The sequence below is a fragment of the Protopterus annectens genome, chromosome 2.part0 (genome assembly GCF_019279795.1).
Source record: "Protopterus annectens isolate FY-2018-M chromosome 2.part0, PAN1.0, whole genome shotgun sequence".
In the NCBI taxonomy this organism is placed as follows: Eukaryota; Metazoa; Chordata; order Ceratodontiformes; family Protopteridae; genus Protopterus; species Protopterus annectens.
The window spans coordinates 736,891,492-736,906,790 of record NC_056728.1 but is presented as its reverse complement, the minus strand read 5'-3'; the positions used below and the strand labels follow the sequence as shown (position 1 = coordinate 736,906,790).

General features: G+C 42.0%; 1 protein-coding gene across 2 annotated transcripts in view; it reads right to left on the bottom strand.

Annotated features, from left to right (window-relative positions):
- Window positions 1–15,299, bottom strand: part of LOC122793217 (prostaglandin reductase 1-like) — a 660,880-nt gene that overhangs the window by 374,533 nt on the left and 271,048 nt on the right. The window lies entirely within an intron of this gene.

Below are 15,299 nucleotides of genomic sequence, written 5' to 3'. Positions count from 1 at the left end.
ATTTCCTTTAAAAGCTCAAACATATACTTTATAGTTATCAGAGGAAAATGTTTAATAGTCACAATAAAACAAAAAATACATAGTCTAAATAACCTAAGATGGATTTAACTTTATTATCTTTAAATATCAATGGCTTAAACAATCCTAGCAACAGATCAAATCTACTGAAACATTTAAAATTGAACAAAGCACAAATTGTCTTCCTTCTAGAAACTCATTTCAAAACAAATGACAATTACAAATGGAATCCTACAGAATATATAGTATTGGTGCAATCCACTTATACGACAAAGACAAAAGGGGTAACAGTTATATGGAAAACAAATGTGATTAACCCAGAAATCATTTGCAAGTATGAAGATAAAGAAGGCCTTATGGCATTAGCAATAGTTAAATATAATAGCAGACTATGGACCCTAGCCAATCTGTACTGGTTCCCAGGAACTGTTAAAAAACACTTGGATTTCATTTCCAATAATTATAAACGCAACTTAATATTAAGAGGAGATTTTAACTGCATATTTGATATTTCTGAAACTACAAATAAAAGACCGCTGCTCACATCTGCTGTATCGAAAGCTTTAAACAAGTGGGTAGAATCATTTCATCTTGTAGATACTTTCAAATTTAAAGAAGATAAATCTTTGTTGTTTTCCCATCAAGATCACAGATTTGGTACCCAAACTAGAATAGATAAACTATTTACTGCCCATGACTTACACTCTAAAATCATTAATTTCTCAATCAATCCCTGTTCCTTTTCAGACCACAGTTCATTGATACTAAAACTTCAAAATGGATACAAACCATTAATCTTTAATTCCAGAATTCCAGCATATATAACTAAAATTAAAGAGTTCAAACCCTGGTTATTGTCTGAATTACAGTTCTTAGATATTAATTACACCACAGAGATAAATAAAATAATGATATGGGACTCATTAAAAGCTTACATATATGGTAAAACCCTAACGTGGTATAAAAAAAAATCAGAGAATGGGATTCTGAATTATTAGATCTACAATCCAAACTTTTGTCAGTAAAAGCTGAAAAACAAAATAATTTGGAGATGAAAAAGAAAGTAGAAGTATTAAAAAAGAAGTTATGTCTTACGATAATGTTCCATCTGTGTTGTAGATCTTTATTCATTCATTACTGATGGGACTTCGGTTCCATCCTCAGAACCGACACGGCCGTTTCCAAGATCACACCAGCCAAAAACTCTCAGCTAAGACTTACCCATAATGCCTCTTTCATAGTCTCTCCAAATCGAGTGTGCCCACCCCTATATTATAGGCATAGTAAGAGAAAAACAGTAGGAGGCTTTGGCTAAGCAAATACCCTAACCAGGAATTCCTAAAGTCCACCAGGAGTCCAGGCAGCGGGAAGGAGGGCGGGAATTAATGAATGAATAAAGATTTACAACACTGATGGAACATTATGGTAAGACTTAACTTCTTTACCTGATGTAAATCTTTATTCATTCCTTACTGATAGGACAGAGTCCCCAGCTACTTGAGTCCTGGGTGTCCTAAGTAAGGATATTCCTGAGCACCATAGAACCAAAAGATGCTCGTCCCCTGGAGGCCAAATCCAATTTGTAACAAATGATAAAGGTATGAGGTCTTGCCCAAGTGGCTGCTGTGTAGATATCATCCATAGAGGCTCTGGAATGAAAAGCCACAGAAGTAGCCATCGATTTAGTAGAATGAACCTTTATTCTGGAAGGTAAGGAAAGCTTATTATGGTGGGAGATAAAGGTAATAACGTTTCTAAGCCAGGAGGATAGAATCACTTTGGAGACAGGTTTACCCAATAATCTGGGTCCTGCAAAGGCCACAAACAATTGATCCTTTTTCCTGAAAGATTTAGTCCTGCCCAAAAGACAACGAAGCTGCCTATGAACATCAAGGGTGTGCAACAGATACTCCCCTCTGTTTGAATGCTGAGGGAAGAAAACCGGCAAGTCAACAGATTGGCTAATGGAAAATCCAGAAATGACCTTGAGCAAGAAAGAAGGGTCAGTATGAAGGGATAATCTATCCCTGTGGAAGATCAAGTATGGTCTCTTGACACTCAAGGTCTGCAACTCAGATACTCTTCTCGCTGAAGTAAGTGCTACTAGAAGTAGAGTCTTCCATGATAAAAAGTTTATATCACATGAATCAAAAGGCTCGAAATGAGGGCCTGTGAATGACTGAAGTGCCAAGGTCAAGTCCCAGGGTTCTCTGGGGGAATTGACAAGAGGTTTAACGTGTAATACTTTCAAAAAGATTTTGCACAGGTGGTGTGACATAACAGAAGCATTATCAAGTCCACTATGAAAATTTGCAATAGCTGATAAATGTACAGTGATTGTCGATGCTGAGGCTCCTGCATGTAGAAGAGTCATCAGGTATTGTAGGATCTTTTGAACAGGTATAGAGAAAGGGTCTATGTTCTGATCTTTGGCCCAAGTAGAGAACATAGTCCATTTACTAGAATAAATTTTCCTGGCGGAAGGTTTGTGTAAAGCCAGAATAATTTCACAAACGAGAGATGAGATATCAGGCAGCCTGGCAATCACTGGAAGTGGAAGAACCAAGCTGTGAGCTTGAGGCTGTGGAGACTGGGGTGAATCAATCCCTGAGGAAGAGATAGCAGACCTTGGGAATGATCCAGGATCCACGAGCTGTGAATCAGATGAGGCCATAGGAATGGGAACCAGACTTGATGGGGCCAGCAAGGAGCAATGAGGATACTTTGCTTCTCAACCTTTGAGCTTTATGGAGGAATTTCAGGATGAGGGAAAATGGGGGAAAGGCATACAGTAGACCCGGGGGCCAATTGTGCGTTAGAGTGTCCCTTGATGGTTTCCCCTGAGGGGGATCAGGGCAAAGTAGCTTCTGCATTTGTTGTTTAAGGGGAAGCAAACAGATCCCAGCAAGGCTTGCCCCAGCTGCGGAATATCTGATCTGCTATTACAGGATTGAGGGACCACTCATGAGGCATCAGGATGTTCCTGCTCAGATTGTCTGCAATAAGGTTGGAACTCCCGGGAATGTGCGTTGCTATAAGAAAGTAGTTGGAAGCTATCGCTCAAGGCCAAATCATTATGGCTTCTCGACACAGGGGGTAAGACCTGGTTCTGCCTTGCTTGTTGATATACCAGATGACTGACATGTTGTCCGAATGAAATGTAATGGTCCCAGAAAGGAGGGATGTATTGAACGCTTGCAATGCTAAGAGAACTGCCCTCAGTTCCAGGACATTTATGTGCAAATTGGCTTCCATGGGGGACCAGGTGCCTTGGACCGTCTTTTCCTGGAAATGTCCCCACATCCTAACAGCGAAGCATCCATGGTCACCGTTGCCATTGGGCTGGGGGACACAGAATGGTCGACACCAAAGATTCAATTCTGGCTTCATCCACCATAGCATTTCTTCTTGCAATGGTTTGTAAGACATATCATGTGGTCGACTGGGTGAGTTAAGATCAACCATTGTGAAAAAATGAGCCACTGTAGTATTCTCATGTGCAACCTCGTCAGTGGTACTAGAGTAATGGCAGCTGCCATGGAGCCTAAGAGTTAGAGTATAAGGCGTGCTGGTACAAAGGTCTGTGGAAGAAGGGCTTGGATTTGGTGTCTTATTTTCAAAAGCCTGTGAGGAGGGAGGGAAGCTTGACAGGATGTTGTGTCGAAAACTGCTCCAATGAATTCCAGTATTTTTGTTGTGGACATTTGAGATTTGTCCTTGATTGTAATCCCCAAGTGGAGAACAAGGCCTTGAGTGTAAGAGAGGCTACAGATTAGAAGATTCCTGGTCAAGGCGGTAAGGAGCCAATCATCTGGATACGGAAACACGTGGAATCCTTGCAGTCGAAGATGAGCTACTGCAACTGCCATACATTTGGTGAACACTCAGGGGACTGTCAAGAGACCGAATGGCAGTGCCCTGTACTGGTAGTGACTGGCTCCCAGCCATAAGTGGAGAACTTTCTGGAGCGGTGATCCATCTTTATGTGGTAATACGTGTCCTGGAGGTCTACAGAGCACATCCAGTTGTCCCTCCCTAGATAGGGTTGAAAGGACTGTACTGTGACCATCCGGAATTTTTGAGGTTTGATAAATTTGTTCAATAGGCTGAGATCCAGAATTGGTCTCCAATCACCTGTCTTTTTTGGCACTAAAAAGAACCCCAAGTAAAACCCGAATCCTCTCTGGTCTAGTGGGACTGGTTGGATGACTCTTTTTCTTAGCAGCTTTTCAATTTCTAAGGCTGCTACCTCCCTCTGATTGGGTGGTACACCGATGATTCATTTGACGGGTCTGGGAGTTAAATCTAAAGGTATCTGGTTGCCACTGTATATTATTCTCTGCACCCAAACATTGGTAGTAGTAAGTTGCCAGGTGGGTAGGTGCAGAGAAAAACAACCCCCAACTGCTTCCAGAGGAAAGCAATTGGGCCACTGCTCAGGAGCACTGGTAGGGTCATCCAGAGAAGGAATCTCCCCAAAAAGGGGCATCTTCAAGATGAGTTTCCCCCTCTGCCCTGGGGGGATTGCTCACCACGAGTGTCATGGAAGGATCCTTGGGATTTCTCACACCACAATTTTCCTCCCCTCTGGTTCCTGGAGTAGGACCTCTGGGGGGGGGGTGGAAAAACATATGCCCACAGCAAACAAGGTCTTTCCATCTTTATCACTTCATGCTAGTGTGTCTTGTACTTTGGGACCAAAAAGTGCAGATTCGTCAACAGGCACATTGATGAAGGAAGACTTAAAGGAGTCTGTGAAATCACACAAATGCATCCAAGCATGACGTCTCATGACAATGCCTGATGCAGCAGCTCGAGCTGCCCCCTCGGTGGTGTGAGATATCAAATGCATCAAGGAGTTTGAGATAGATTCAAGGGTAGCTAGCTGTGAGGCGACAGTGTCATGCACCTCATCAGGCAGTACCCCCGCCAAAGAGGAAGACATTTTGCAGAGATTAGGTCTCTTTGGATGTGAATGAAGTGTGCCATATAGTTCAGCGACCGAATGTCAAGAGTCGCTGAAGCATAGGTCTGCTTCCCTAGTCTGTCCATGGCCCAAGACTTCCTGTTCAGAGGATGGACAGTGGAATTATCTTCTGCCAGTTCCCTTTTGGTGGCTGCCACCACAACCATGGAATCAACTGTCAACTGCTTGGACCAGTTGGGCTGGTTTTCAGGGGTGGATAGAATTTTGTCCGGCCTCTGTGGGACAGGTTCTACATTGTCCAGGGCCTTCCAAGCATGCTGCATGATCAACTTAATAAGCTCATCCGCAGGTGGGGTCACCCAGGAAGTAGATGGCTAGGCACATAAGGCCTGCAAGAACACCGATCCCTCAGAAGGGTTAGAGGACTTCCAGTCTCCCCGCTGCTTGAGGATTTCGAGAACGTCTCCAAATGAGACATCGTCTGGAGGAGACTGTGGGGACCCTTCTCCCTCATCGCAATTGGTGTCAACAGTGATAGATTCCTCAGGGGAATCAAGGTGCTTCCACTTCCACCGTTTCTTCTGGGGTGGCTCCTCAGTGGGATCTTCTGAGGAGGATTCCGGAGAAAGGGTTACCTTCAAAGGGGGGTCTTGTGGCTCCCATGCTTGGGATTCCAAAGTAGGGGGTTGGGACAGCTACATGCAATGGGGGTGGGGTGGGGTTCTGGTGCCGATGTCATTGATGCTGACTGCGAGCCTGTGGAGGCAAGGACCCTCTCCATCACCTGGAAAGCAGGCCCACCCGAGGAGGGATGGGAGCCAGGAACCAAGAAGGACAACCTTCGAACCAGAGTCACATCTTGCCCTGAGGAGCTCACCTCCAGATGAGGAGCTTCAAGAGGGACTGGAAGCTGTCAGAGCCGTGGACATAAATGGCGCCAGCGAAAAAATAGGCACCGGGCTAGGTACCAAGGTGCTGACAGTCCAAACACTGCTCTGAGAGTGCACTGGCTCGAACGGAGCCGATGCAGCAAGGGAGGTCGGTGCCAACAAGGAAAACTCCGCAGTTGGGGCCAAGACTGTATGCACCGGGGTGGCCATTGGTTTTGAGATCTCCGGGGCCTGGGTAGAGGCTGGAGGAGGATAAACAGGTGAATATGCTGTGAAGGGTTCCGAGCCAAAGGGGACGGAAGGTCTAGCTGGGGTGGGCAATCCCCAGAAGCTGGTCCACAACCCGCACTACATCTTGCTCAGAAAGGCTCCTGGTGGATCCATAGGGGGCTGCTGAAGGAGAATTAGGTCTTTCAAGAAAGGGGCTAAACCAATGGCCCAAAAAGGGGTCGTATGTTGGAGAGTATCTGGTTCTTGGGAGATGTTTGACTTTAGGAACCGAGGTCATAGTCTTTGGAGAATAAGCTATCGGCACCGTGGCCAGGGATGGTGCCGAAGCAGGTATGGTCGTGAAAGCCAGTGTCGGAACCAAGGATGGCACCAAAGCCGATGGTGCTGAATCTGGAACGGAAATAGGAGTCAACATCAGAGACAGCACCATGGAAGAAGACAAAGGGCCTGGTGCCGAAGAGGTCTAAGCCGAGGGCGCCGGAGAAGCAAGGAGCTGACTTGGTTCTGTAACTGACAGAGATGCAGGAACCGAGTGACTCAATTTTTCCTTGTGTTTCTTGGTCTTAGGAGGTGGTGAGACCTCCGACCCAGAGAGAGCCTCCGGAAAAGGCATTTTGATTAAACCTTTCAGAATTATCTTGTTTTTGCACTCTGCTAGAGTGCAATTGCTAAAACTAGAACAAATATCACAAGCAGCAACTTACCCCAACTTAACTTTGTCTGACATAGTACAGGCAACAAAGGGCTATCCTAAAGGAAACAACAACAACAAGGGAAAGAAAAGGAGAGAATACCAATGATGGTATTTTAAAAATACCACAAGTGGCAAAGGAAGGCCTACCAAAGGCAGGAGAGAGGGACAGTACCAACGATGGTTAAGATTTAACTACCAAAGGTAAAGGGTAGGAAATAGAAGCAGGTTATAGGCGATAGGAAGAAAAGGCGAAACTGACTAAAAAGCGACAAAGTTTTAATAGAAGCTACACAAAATTCCACTTAGCTTTGAGAGAGAGAGGCTAGGCATGTCTTACGAAGAACGGTGCAAACAAGATCTGGAGAGACTATGAGAGGGGCATTATGGGTAGGTCTTAGCTGAGAGTTTTTGGCTGGCGAGCTTGGAAAAAGCCATGTCAGTTCCGAGGACAGAACTGAAGTCCCATCAGTAAGGAATGAATAAAGATTTACAAAGTACAGTTTTGTACCTACCATAAATGTAGATGTTCGAGGATCCACATTGCTGCAGTCATAACTATTGGGTAGTCCGCTGTCCTCGGTCGGCCCGAATACCAAAGAGTTAGGCTGACGTCGGTCATACTGACATCAGTACGTAGTAGTACTTAAGCGCATGACCGACGTCATATCCTCAGTCTTTCTTGCCCCAGATGTCAGAATGCCTCTATAAAGAAATGCCCCACAACTAGAAGGGGAAAAATAACAATCATCCCAAAGCACAACAACCCCAATAACCACCCCAACAACAGAGGGGGAAGGAGGGAGGGAAAATAGGACTGCAGCAATGTGGATCCTCGAACATCTACATTTATGGTAGGTACAAAACTGTACTATGTTCTTCGTCTCACATTGCTGCAGTCATAACTATTGGGTAGAATCCCAAAGCAAAGGAAAAAGGGAGGCTGGCAAACTAAAAGGCATTAGGGGCTGCTAACATGCCCTGTAAGACTGCAGTGGCAAACCCAGCCCTGGACTTAGAATAAAGAGGAAGATGGTAATGCTTGGTGAAAGTGTGAACTGAGCTCCAAGTAGCTGCTTCCAAAATATCTTTAGTAGCTACCCCCCTCAGAAAAGCAGTAGATGTAGCAGTAGCCCTAGTGGAATGAGGCCTGATCCCAGCCGGAACATTCTTCCCATGATGGGAATAACAAAAAGCAATACAGTTACCAATCCACTTTGAAATAGTCTGTTTTGACACAGCTTTCCCTTGAGCACTCAAAGCAAAAGAAACAAATAACTGTTGAGATTGTCTGAACTCCTTAGTTCTGCTCAAATAGTAACGTAACTGTCTGTGGATATCCAAAGAATGCAAAACTTTTTCCCCTTTATTTTGGGGTTCAGCATAAAAAGTAGGCAGATGGATAGACTGGTTCAAGGCCACATTAGAAATCACTTTTGGCATAAAGGTAGGATTAGTACGCAAAGAAACTCTGTCCTTATGGAATATCAGAAAAGGTTCAACTGCCATGAGAGCCTGCAATTCAGATACCCTTCTAGCAGAAGTGATGGCTAACAAAAAAGCAGTTTTCCAAGACAAAAATTTTAATTCAGACGCAGCTGCAGGTTCAAAAGGAGGCAAAGTAAGCTTCTCCAACACAAAATTGAGATCCCAGGAAGGAGTAGGAGCTCGGTCTTATATTTTTTGCCCCTCTAAGAAATTGTTTAAGCAAAGGATGCGAAAATAAAGGAGGGTCACAATCATAGTGAGCAGAAATAGCTGCAGCATGAACCTTCACAGAGGAAAAAGACAAACCCTTGTCCAGTAATTCAGTGAGGTACTGTAGAGTAAAACTCAAATTAGGCACAGAGACATCAAAGCCTTTTGTAGTGCTCCAAAGAAAAAATCTCCTCCATTTTTCAGCATAAACTTTTCTGGTGCTAGGCCGCCTAGCTTCCAATAGAACATCCAACACTTTTTGAGGAAGCTGGGATCCCACAGGCTCTAAAACAGAATTCGCCAGGCCGTTAGATGTAGGGACTGCACTCTGACATTGAGCAAATGACTGCTTGACTGGGACAACAAGTGAGGAAGCTGTGGCAAAGGCCAAGGAGGCTCCTGAATTACACTCCTCAGTAGGGGATACCAGAGCTGACGTGGCCAATCTGGTGCTATTAGAATCATGCAAGGCTTGTCCCGCCTGACTTTTAAGAGTACCTTGGGAAGAAGAGGCAGAGGAGGAAAAGCATAGACGTGAAGGTTGTTCCAACTGAAAGATAAAGCATCCACTCTCCAAGCTTTTGGGTGAAATATCTTTGTGCAAAATTTTGGTAGTTGAAAATTTAGAGGAGAAGCGAACAGATCTATGGCTGGAGTTCCCCAAGCCATTGTCAACTGCTGGAACACCTGAGGATCCAATTTCCACTCGTGGGGGTCCACAATATGTCTGCTCAAGACATCTGCTAGGGAGTTCTGTGCTCCTGGCAGAAACCGAGCTTGAAGAGAAATGTGCAAACTCAGAGCAGTCTCCCACAAAATCATTGCTTGTCTGCAAAGAGGGTAAGAATGAGTTCCCCCTTGCTTGTTGATGTACCACATGACTGTAGTGTTGTCTGTTCGAATCAACACCTGTCCTGGTTGAAGTAGGCCCTTGAAAGCCAACAGGGCAAACTGGACTGCTAGCATCTCCTTCATATTGATATGCAAATGCTGTAGTCTGGGAGGCCACGTGTCTTGAATCCATTTCCCATTGAAGTGAGCTCCCCAAGCCAGATCTGAGGCATCCGTCGTTATGATCTGACTCGCCTCTGGCTGGATCACAGAGAGTCCCTTGTTTAGGTGACATTCCTGTGCCCACCACAAAAATTCCTTCTGGATGCAAGGTATTATTCGAATGACAGTGTCCAAATCGTGGCAGTGTTGAGTCCATACACTTTTGAGATACCATTGAAGCTTCCTCATATGCAGTTTGGCATTGGGAAGCACTAGAATGCAAGATGCCATGAACCCCAAGGCTTGTAGGACTGTCCTTGCAGTCAGCCTGGACTGTACTGATAATTGCCGGAAATATAAGTGAAGAGTTCTTTGTTTGTCCGGGGTCAGAAAAGCCATCTGAGAGGCTGTATTCAGTCTCACACCCAGAAAGCACATGTACCGAGAGGGTACTAGACTGGACTTTATTTCGTTCACAGAATACCCTAGGCACCTTAAAACTGCCATTACATACTGCAGATGCTGAAGTAACTTGTCTTTGTCTTGAGCCAGAATCAGGCAATCGTCCAGATAAGGATAAATTTGAATTCCCCTCAGTCTGAAGAATGCTATTACAGGAGCCAGAACCTTTGTGAACACCCTGGGCGCAGTAGATAAACCAAAGGGCAATGCAGAGAACTGATAATGAGAAGTACCAGCCCGGAATCGCAGAAACCTCCTGCAACTGGGCCTGATAGGAATGTGCAGATAGGCCTCTTTGAGATCCAGAGTTACCATCCAGTGATCTTTGCCTAGCAAAGGCAGAAGTTGCTGTAAAGTTAACATCTTGAACTTTGGAATGTCTAAGTATGTATTGAGAATGGACAAATCCAGAATTGGCCTCCAAGTGTTTCCTTTCTTTGGCACTAGGAAAAGGCGAGAATAAAACCCTAGGCCTACTTCTGACGGAGGAACCGCCTGGATTGCTCCCAGCTGTAAAAGCAAAGAAATTTGTTCCTGCGCCTCCAGTCTTTGCTGAGGAGGTACATCTGGCATGCCTTTGAAAGGAGGAAACGTGTGGAAATAAAACTTGTAACCTTGATTTATGATGTCCAACACCCATTTGTCCTGGGTGACCAAATGCCAATTTTGTTTGAAAAGCGCCAACTTTCCCCCTAGAGGAGCTGCCAGACATGAAGGGTCTGGCAGCAGAAAATACAGGTCATTGGGTCTGTTTACGAAAAGGCTGACCCCTGCCCTCACCAGAAGGTTGTGCAGGAGAACTCCAAGTCCTAGGTCTGAAGGAACCCTGAGCTTGAGTCTTACCCCTACCACATCTAGACCTGCCCCTGGACTGAAAATCCGAAGAAGGGTAGGACCATCCTCTTGCAGGCCAGTTCCTGCTAAATTTAGGGGGTTACACTTGCAAAAAATCCTTAACCGTCTGCATCGATTTAGCTTTCTCTTCCATCTTTTTCAAAACTGACTCCACGGGTGAACCAAAAAGAACTTCAGATTGAAGAGGGGCGTCAAGAATCCTAGCTTTCACATGCTCTGACAAATTTTGATCCTTAAGCCAGGCATGTCTACGAATAACTGAGCCAGTAGCAGCCACCCTGGAAGAAGCCTGAATAGCATCAAAGCCACACTGCAAAGAATGTTTACCAACTAGATCAGAAGCATGAACCAAGTCTTGCAATTCCTTGCACTCTATACCCTCAGATAAAGCATCTACCTTAGCTTTCAATTGACCTAACAGAAAGTTCTGATACTTCAGCATATGGAATTGGCAATTTAAAGCCCTCATAGCTAACGTAGAGGAGGTGTACACTTTTTTCCCCCACCTATCCAAAGCTCTAGAATCTTTGTCCAAAGGAACTGGATTCTTAACCACAGAAGCCTTGACACCCTTAGGCCCTTGAATAATAGTTTCCGGGTCAACCCTGGGACTCTTATACAAATATTTATGAGCCTCTGGGACTATGTAATACCTATCTGGCTTGACAGGGGCAGGGGGTAAAGAATCAGGATTAAGAGAAGCCTCAGAGAAAACATCCTGAACAACATCTAAAACAGGGGGAATAGCCAAAGGCCTATGTTGTGGCAAAAATAAAAATTCCCTTAGCCTCTTACGAGAATCAGAAAAATCCTGACCTTCCCACTTGAAATGCTCCCTCATGGAATGCAGGGTTTCAGAGAAGGAAAAATCCTCTGGAGGTGAAGCAGAAGGACAAGAATCCTCTGCCTCCGAATCAGAAAAAGAAGGAAAATCCTGAATATCCTCAGCTGAGGACTCAGAATAATCTGAAGAATGCTCCATGCCCTCTAATTCTGTCTCCACCCTAGGCCTCTTCTCAGGAGGGGGCATAGAACCCCTAATCAAAGTAATCAAATCCTCTGCCATTTTCAACATATGTTTTTTAGGAACAGAACCCGAAGAACTAGGGCTATGTCCAGTACCAGCAGAACCAGATTTAGACTTAGCAGGCCCTTTAACCACAGAAGTAGAAGGCCTAATAACCTTTTGGGAGGATGGAACCATAGATACTTGAGAAGCACCCTCGGCCTGGCCCAACTCCTGAGAGGCCAACTCCTGTAAAAGTAAAGGCTCCCCCTGGGATTCAGCCGAGGCCTCGGCTGGATCCACAGATTCAACCGTGGTTTCCATAGAACCGGCGTCCGTAATGGACAACTCCTCCGGTTTAGACCTTAAAGCTTTATCTTTTCTCTTTTTCGGAGGATCCGACAGCATGTTGTAGTTACACCGCTTACCGAAAACAAGTCTAGCACAGTCTAACTTACGTTTAATGGTGCGCTTATTAAATCTAGCGCAAAAGCGACACCCGACAACGTCGTGCTCAGGCCCCAAGCAAGGAATACAGAGAGAATGGTAGTCCCTATGAGGTATCTGTTTCCCACAAGAAATACAATTATTAACTTTTTCTGACATCTGGATTAACTGAAGCAAGAAAAGACAAAAGTTTTCCCCAACGGGGTACTTAGCCCAACTTGGTCTCCGGTCTGAAACTCGAAATCGAAAATCTCAGAACGCCGAACGGCACTTGCAAACGATGCTTCTGCTTCGGACCACGCAGCAAGAAAGACTGAGGATATGACGTCGGTCATGCGCTTAAGTACTACTACGTACTGATGTCAGCTCCGGGCGCCTATGACCGACGTCAGCCTAACTCTTTGGTATTCGGGCTGACCGAGGACAGCGGACTACCCAATAGTTATGACTGCAGCAATGTGAGACGAAGAACATCATCAGATCAATAAATACAATGAAATTCTAACACATAAAACTAGTTTAGCTTTAGAAAAACTAAAAATTAATACCGTGGCCACTTCTCCGAAATATCTACATAATTTACCCACAAGAATCAAAATACAATCAAAAGCTAATAACATTAAAAGTATCTTCCATGAAAAGAAAGGGAAAAATGTCTCGGATATAGAAATCCCTAAATGGAACATTACCAAAAAGAAAATATACATATCGATCAATTAAATCTAGATGAAAAATGTTCTAATATAAAAAAAATACAAGAAAAATTAAAACTGCAAGTACCTATATCCTACAAATAAATTACAGATACAATAAAAGAGAGTAAAAATAATAAAGCTCCAGGTATAGATGGCATGATTATGGAAATATATAAACTTTTTCCTTCAAAGATACTATTCCTCTTCCATAAAGCTAGAAATTCAGTCACAAGCTTTAATACCACCTTCTTGCAGATATTCCTTAATCACACAAATCCTAAAGGAAAATAAATATCCAAACCTCTGTACGTCATATAGACCTATATCATTATTAAATAATGACTATAAGATATTTATGACAATATTAACTAACAGAATGAAATACCACTATCCAAAACAATAAATAATGATCAAACTGGATTTACATATCAGACACACACATGACAATATTAAAAGGATAATTTCTCTTATAGATTATGCTAATAAAGAAAATAAAAAACACTCATAATTGGCTTAGATATAGAGAAAGACTTTGATTCCCTAAATTGGAACTATTTATTCAAATAATGCTATTTGAATTTCCTGCATCCTTTGTTCATCTCCTAAAGAATATATATACAAATAATTTAGCATATGTCAAGTTAGGTTTTTTACCTCTGAATCTATACATATAACAAAAGACACTGAACAAGGATGTCCCATGTCACAGATTCTATTTGCTCAGGCTATTGAAATATTGGCAGATTCAATTCACAACAATATAAAAATCAAAGGAATAGATGTTTATGAACAATACAATTCTAAAGTAATGCTATTTACTGATGATATATTACTAACATTATCTAATACAAAAGAGACATTAGAAGAATTAGATATATTAATTGACAAATTTCACATGACTTTAGGACTCCATTTCAATAAATCAATAAAAAAGAACTGCAGACTAAGTGGGATCACATCATAGGGAAACAAGAATCTATTTTAAAATATCTAGGAATTGAGTTATGCAAGGATAACAAATTAGTCTCAAAAAACTACAATAATATCATCGATACATTTAAAATCTCTGTGGAAAAATGGAACAAAATAATATTAAAATTTGAAGATAGACTACAGTTAATAAAATGGTTTTACTGCCCAAGATCCTATCTATAGCCTTGCAAATACAACTGTTACCAGAAAGGAATATACTTACAGAAATAAATTCATGCCTAATAAAATGTTTGTGGTTTCCCAAAAGAAACAGAACAGCTATAATACATAATATCAGACCACGGAAACAGGGAGGATGAAACTTTCCTGATATAGAAACATATATAAAATCATCAATATCTACAACAATCTCAGACTGGATAAGTCCAAATTACTCTGCTAAGTGGAAAGAATTACTAACTGTAATATCAATAAATGAATTTGATTTACAAAAAAAAATTTCAAATAGATTAAAACAATTTGCCATGGCACATATGTATGTAATATAACATAACTAAACCCACTAAAACCCGTATGATTATTACATTGACTCATTTAGGAAAATTATTAATGCAAATATAGATATAAAAATCTAGTTTGATCTTTTAACACCATTCATAGTCACAAAGACCTTTCCACATAAACTATATACAGAAATTATTAATTCCTGGGAACAGAAAGGATTTGTTTGTTGGCTCCAATGTATCAAAGAACTAAAAGTTTTAGATATGCAAGTAATAAAAATAACATACAAAATTCCACAACAGGACTGGCTAACTTTACAGAGTATATTCGTAAGATTTAAGTAGAATAATTAACAATTCATTTAAAGAAATACCTAAATTTACTAAATATATATATGAAATCATATATAACGACTTTGACATGGAAAACAGTATTTCAAAATTTTACAAAATATTGATAAACTATAAAACAACACCCAAAACCTCATACTGGAAATATATAACAAAAGGACATTCAATACAATTAACTGAAGATATTAAAACAAATATCTTATCGATAAAATATATATCCTGTACACAATACTGGAAAGTTTTTAATTGGAAATGATTGCATAGAGCATTCATAACCCCAGACAGAATCAGTAAAATTAGTTCTTCCATAAAAGGAATATGTTGGAGATGTGAGCAAGTACACAATGTAGATTGGAACCACATTTTCTTTGACTGTGTTAAAATTAAGGCATTTTGGAATAGTACTAATAACTTTCTACAAGCTTTATTTAATGATTCATTTTATTTAACTAAAGCTCTTCTATTATTAAATGTGAACAAAGGTCCTCATTTGAATAGGAAGTGTATAACAAGAAGATGGAATACAAACATAATACCAACTTTGAAAGACGTCTACAGCCTACTGAAGACCACAACATTATTGGAAATTAAAATTAAAG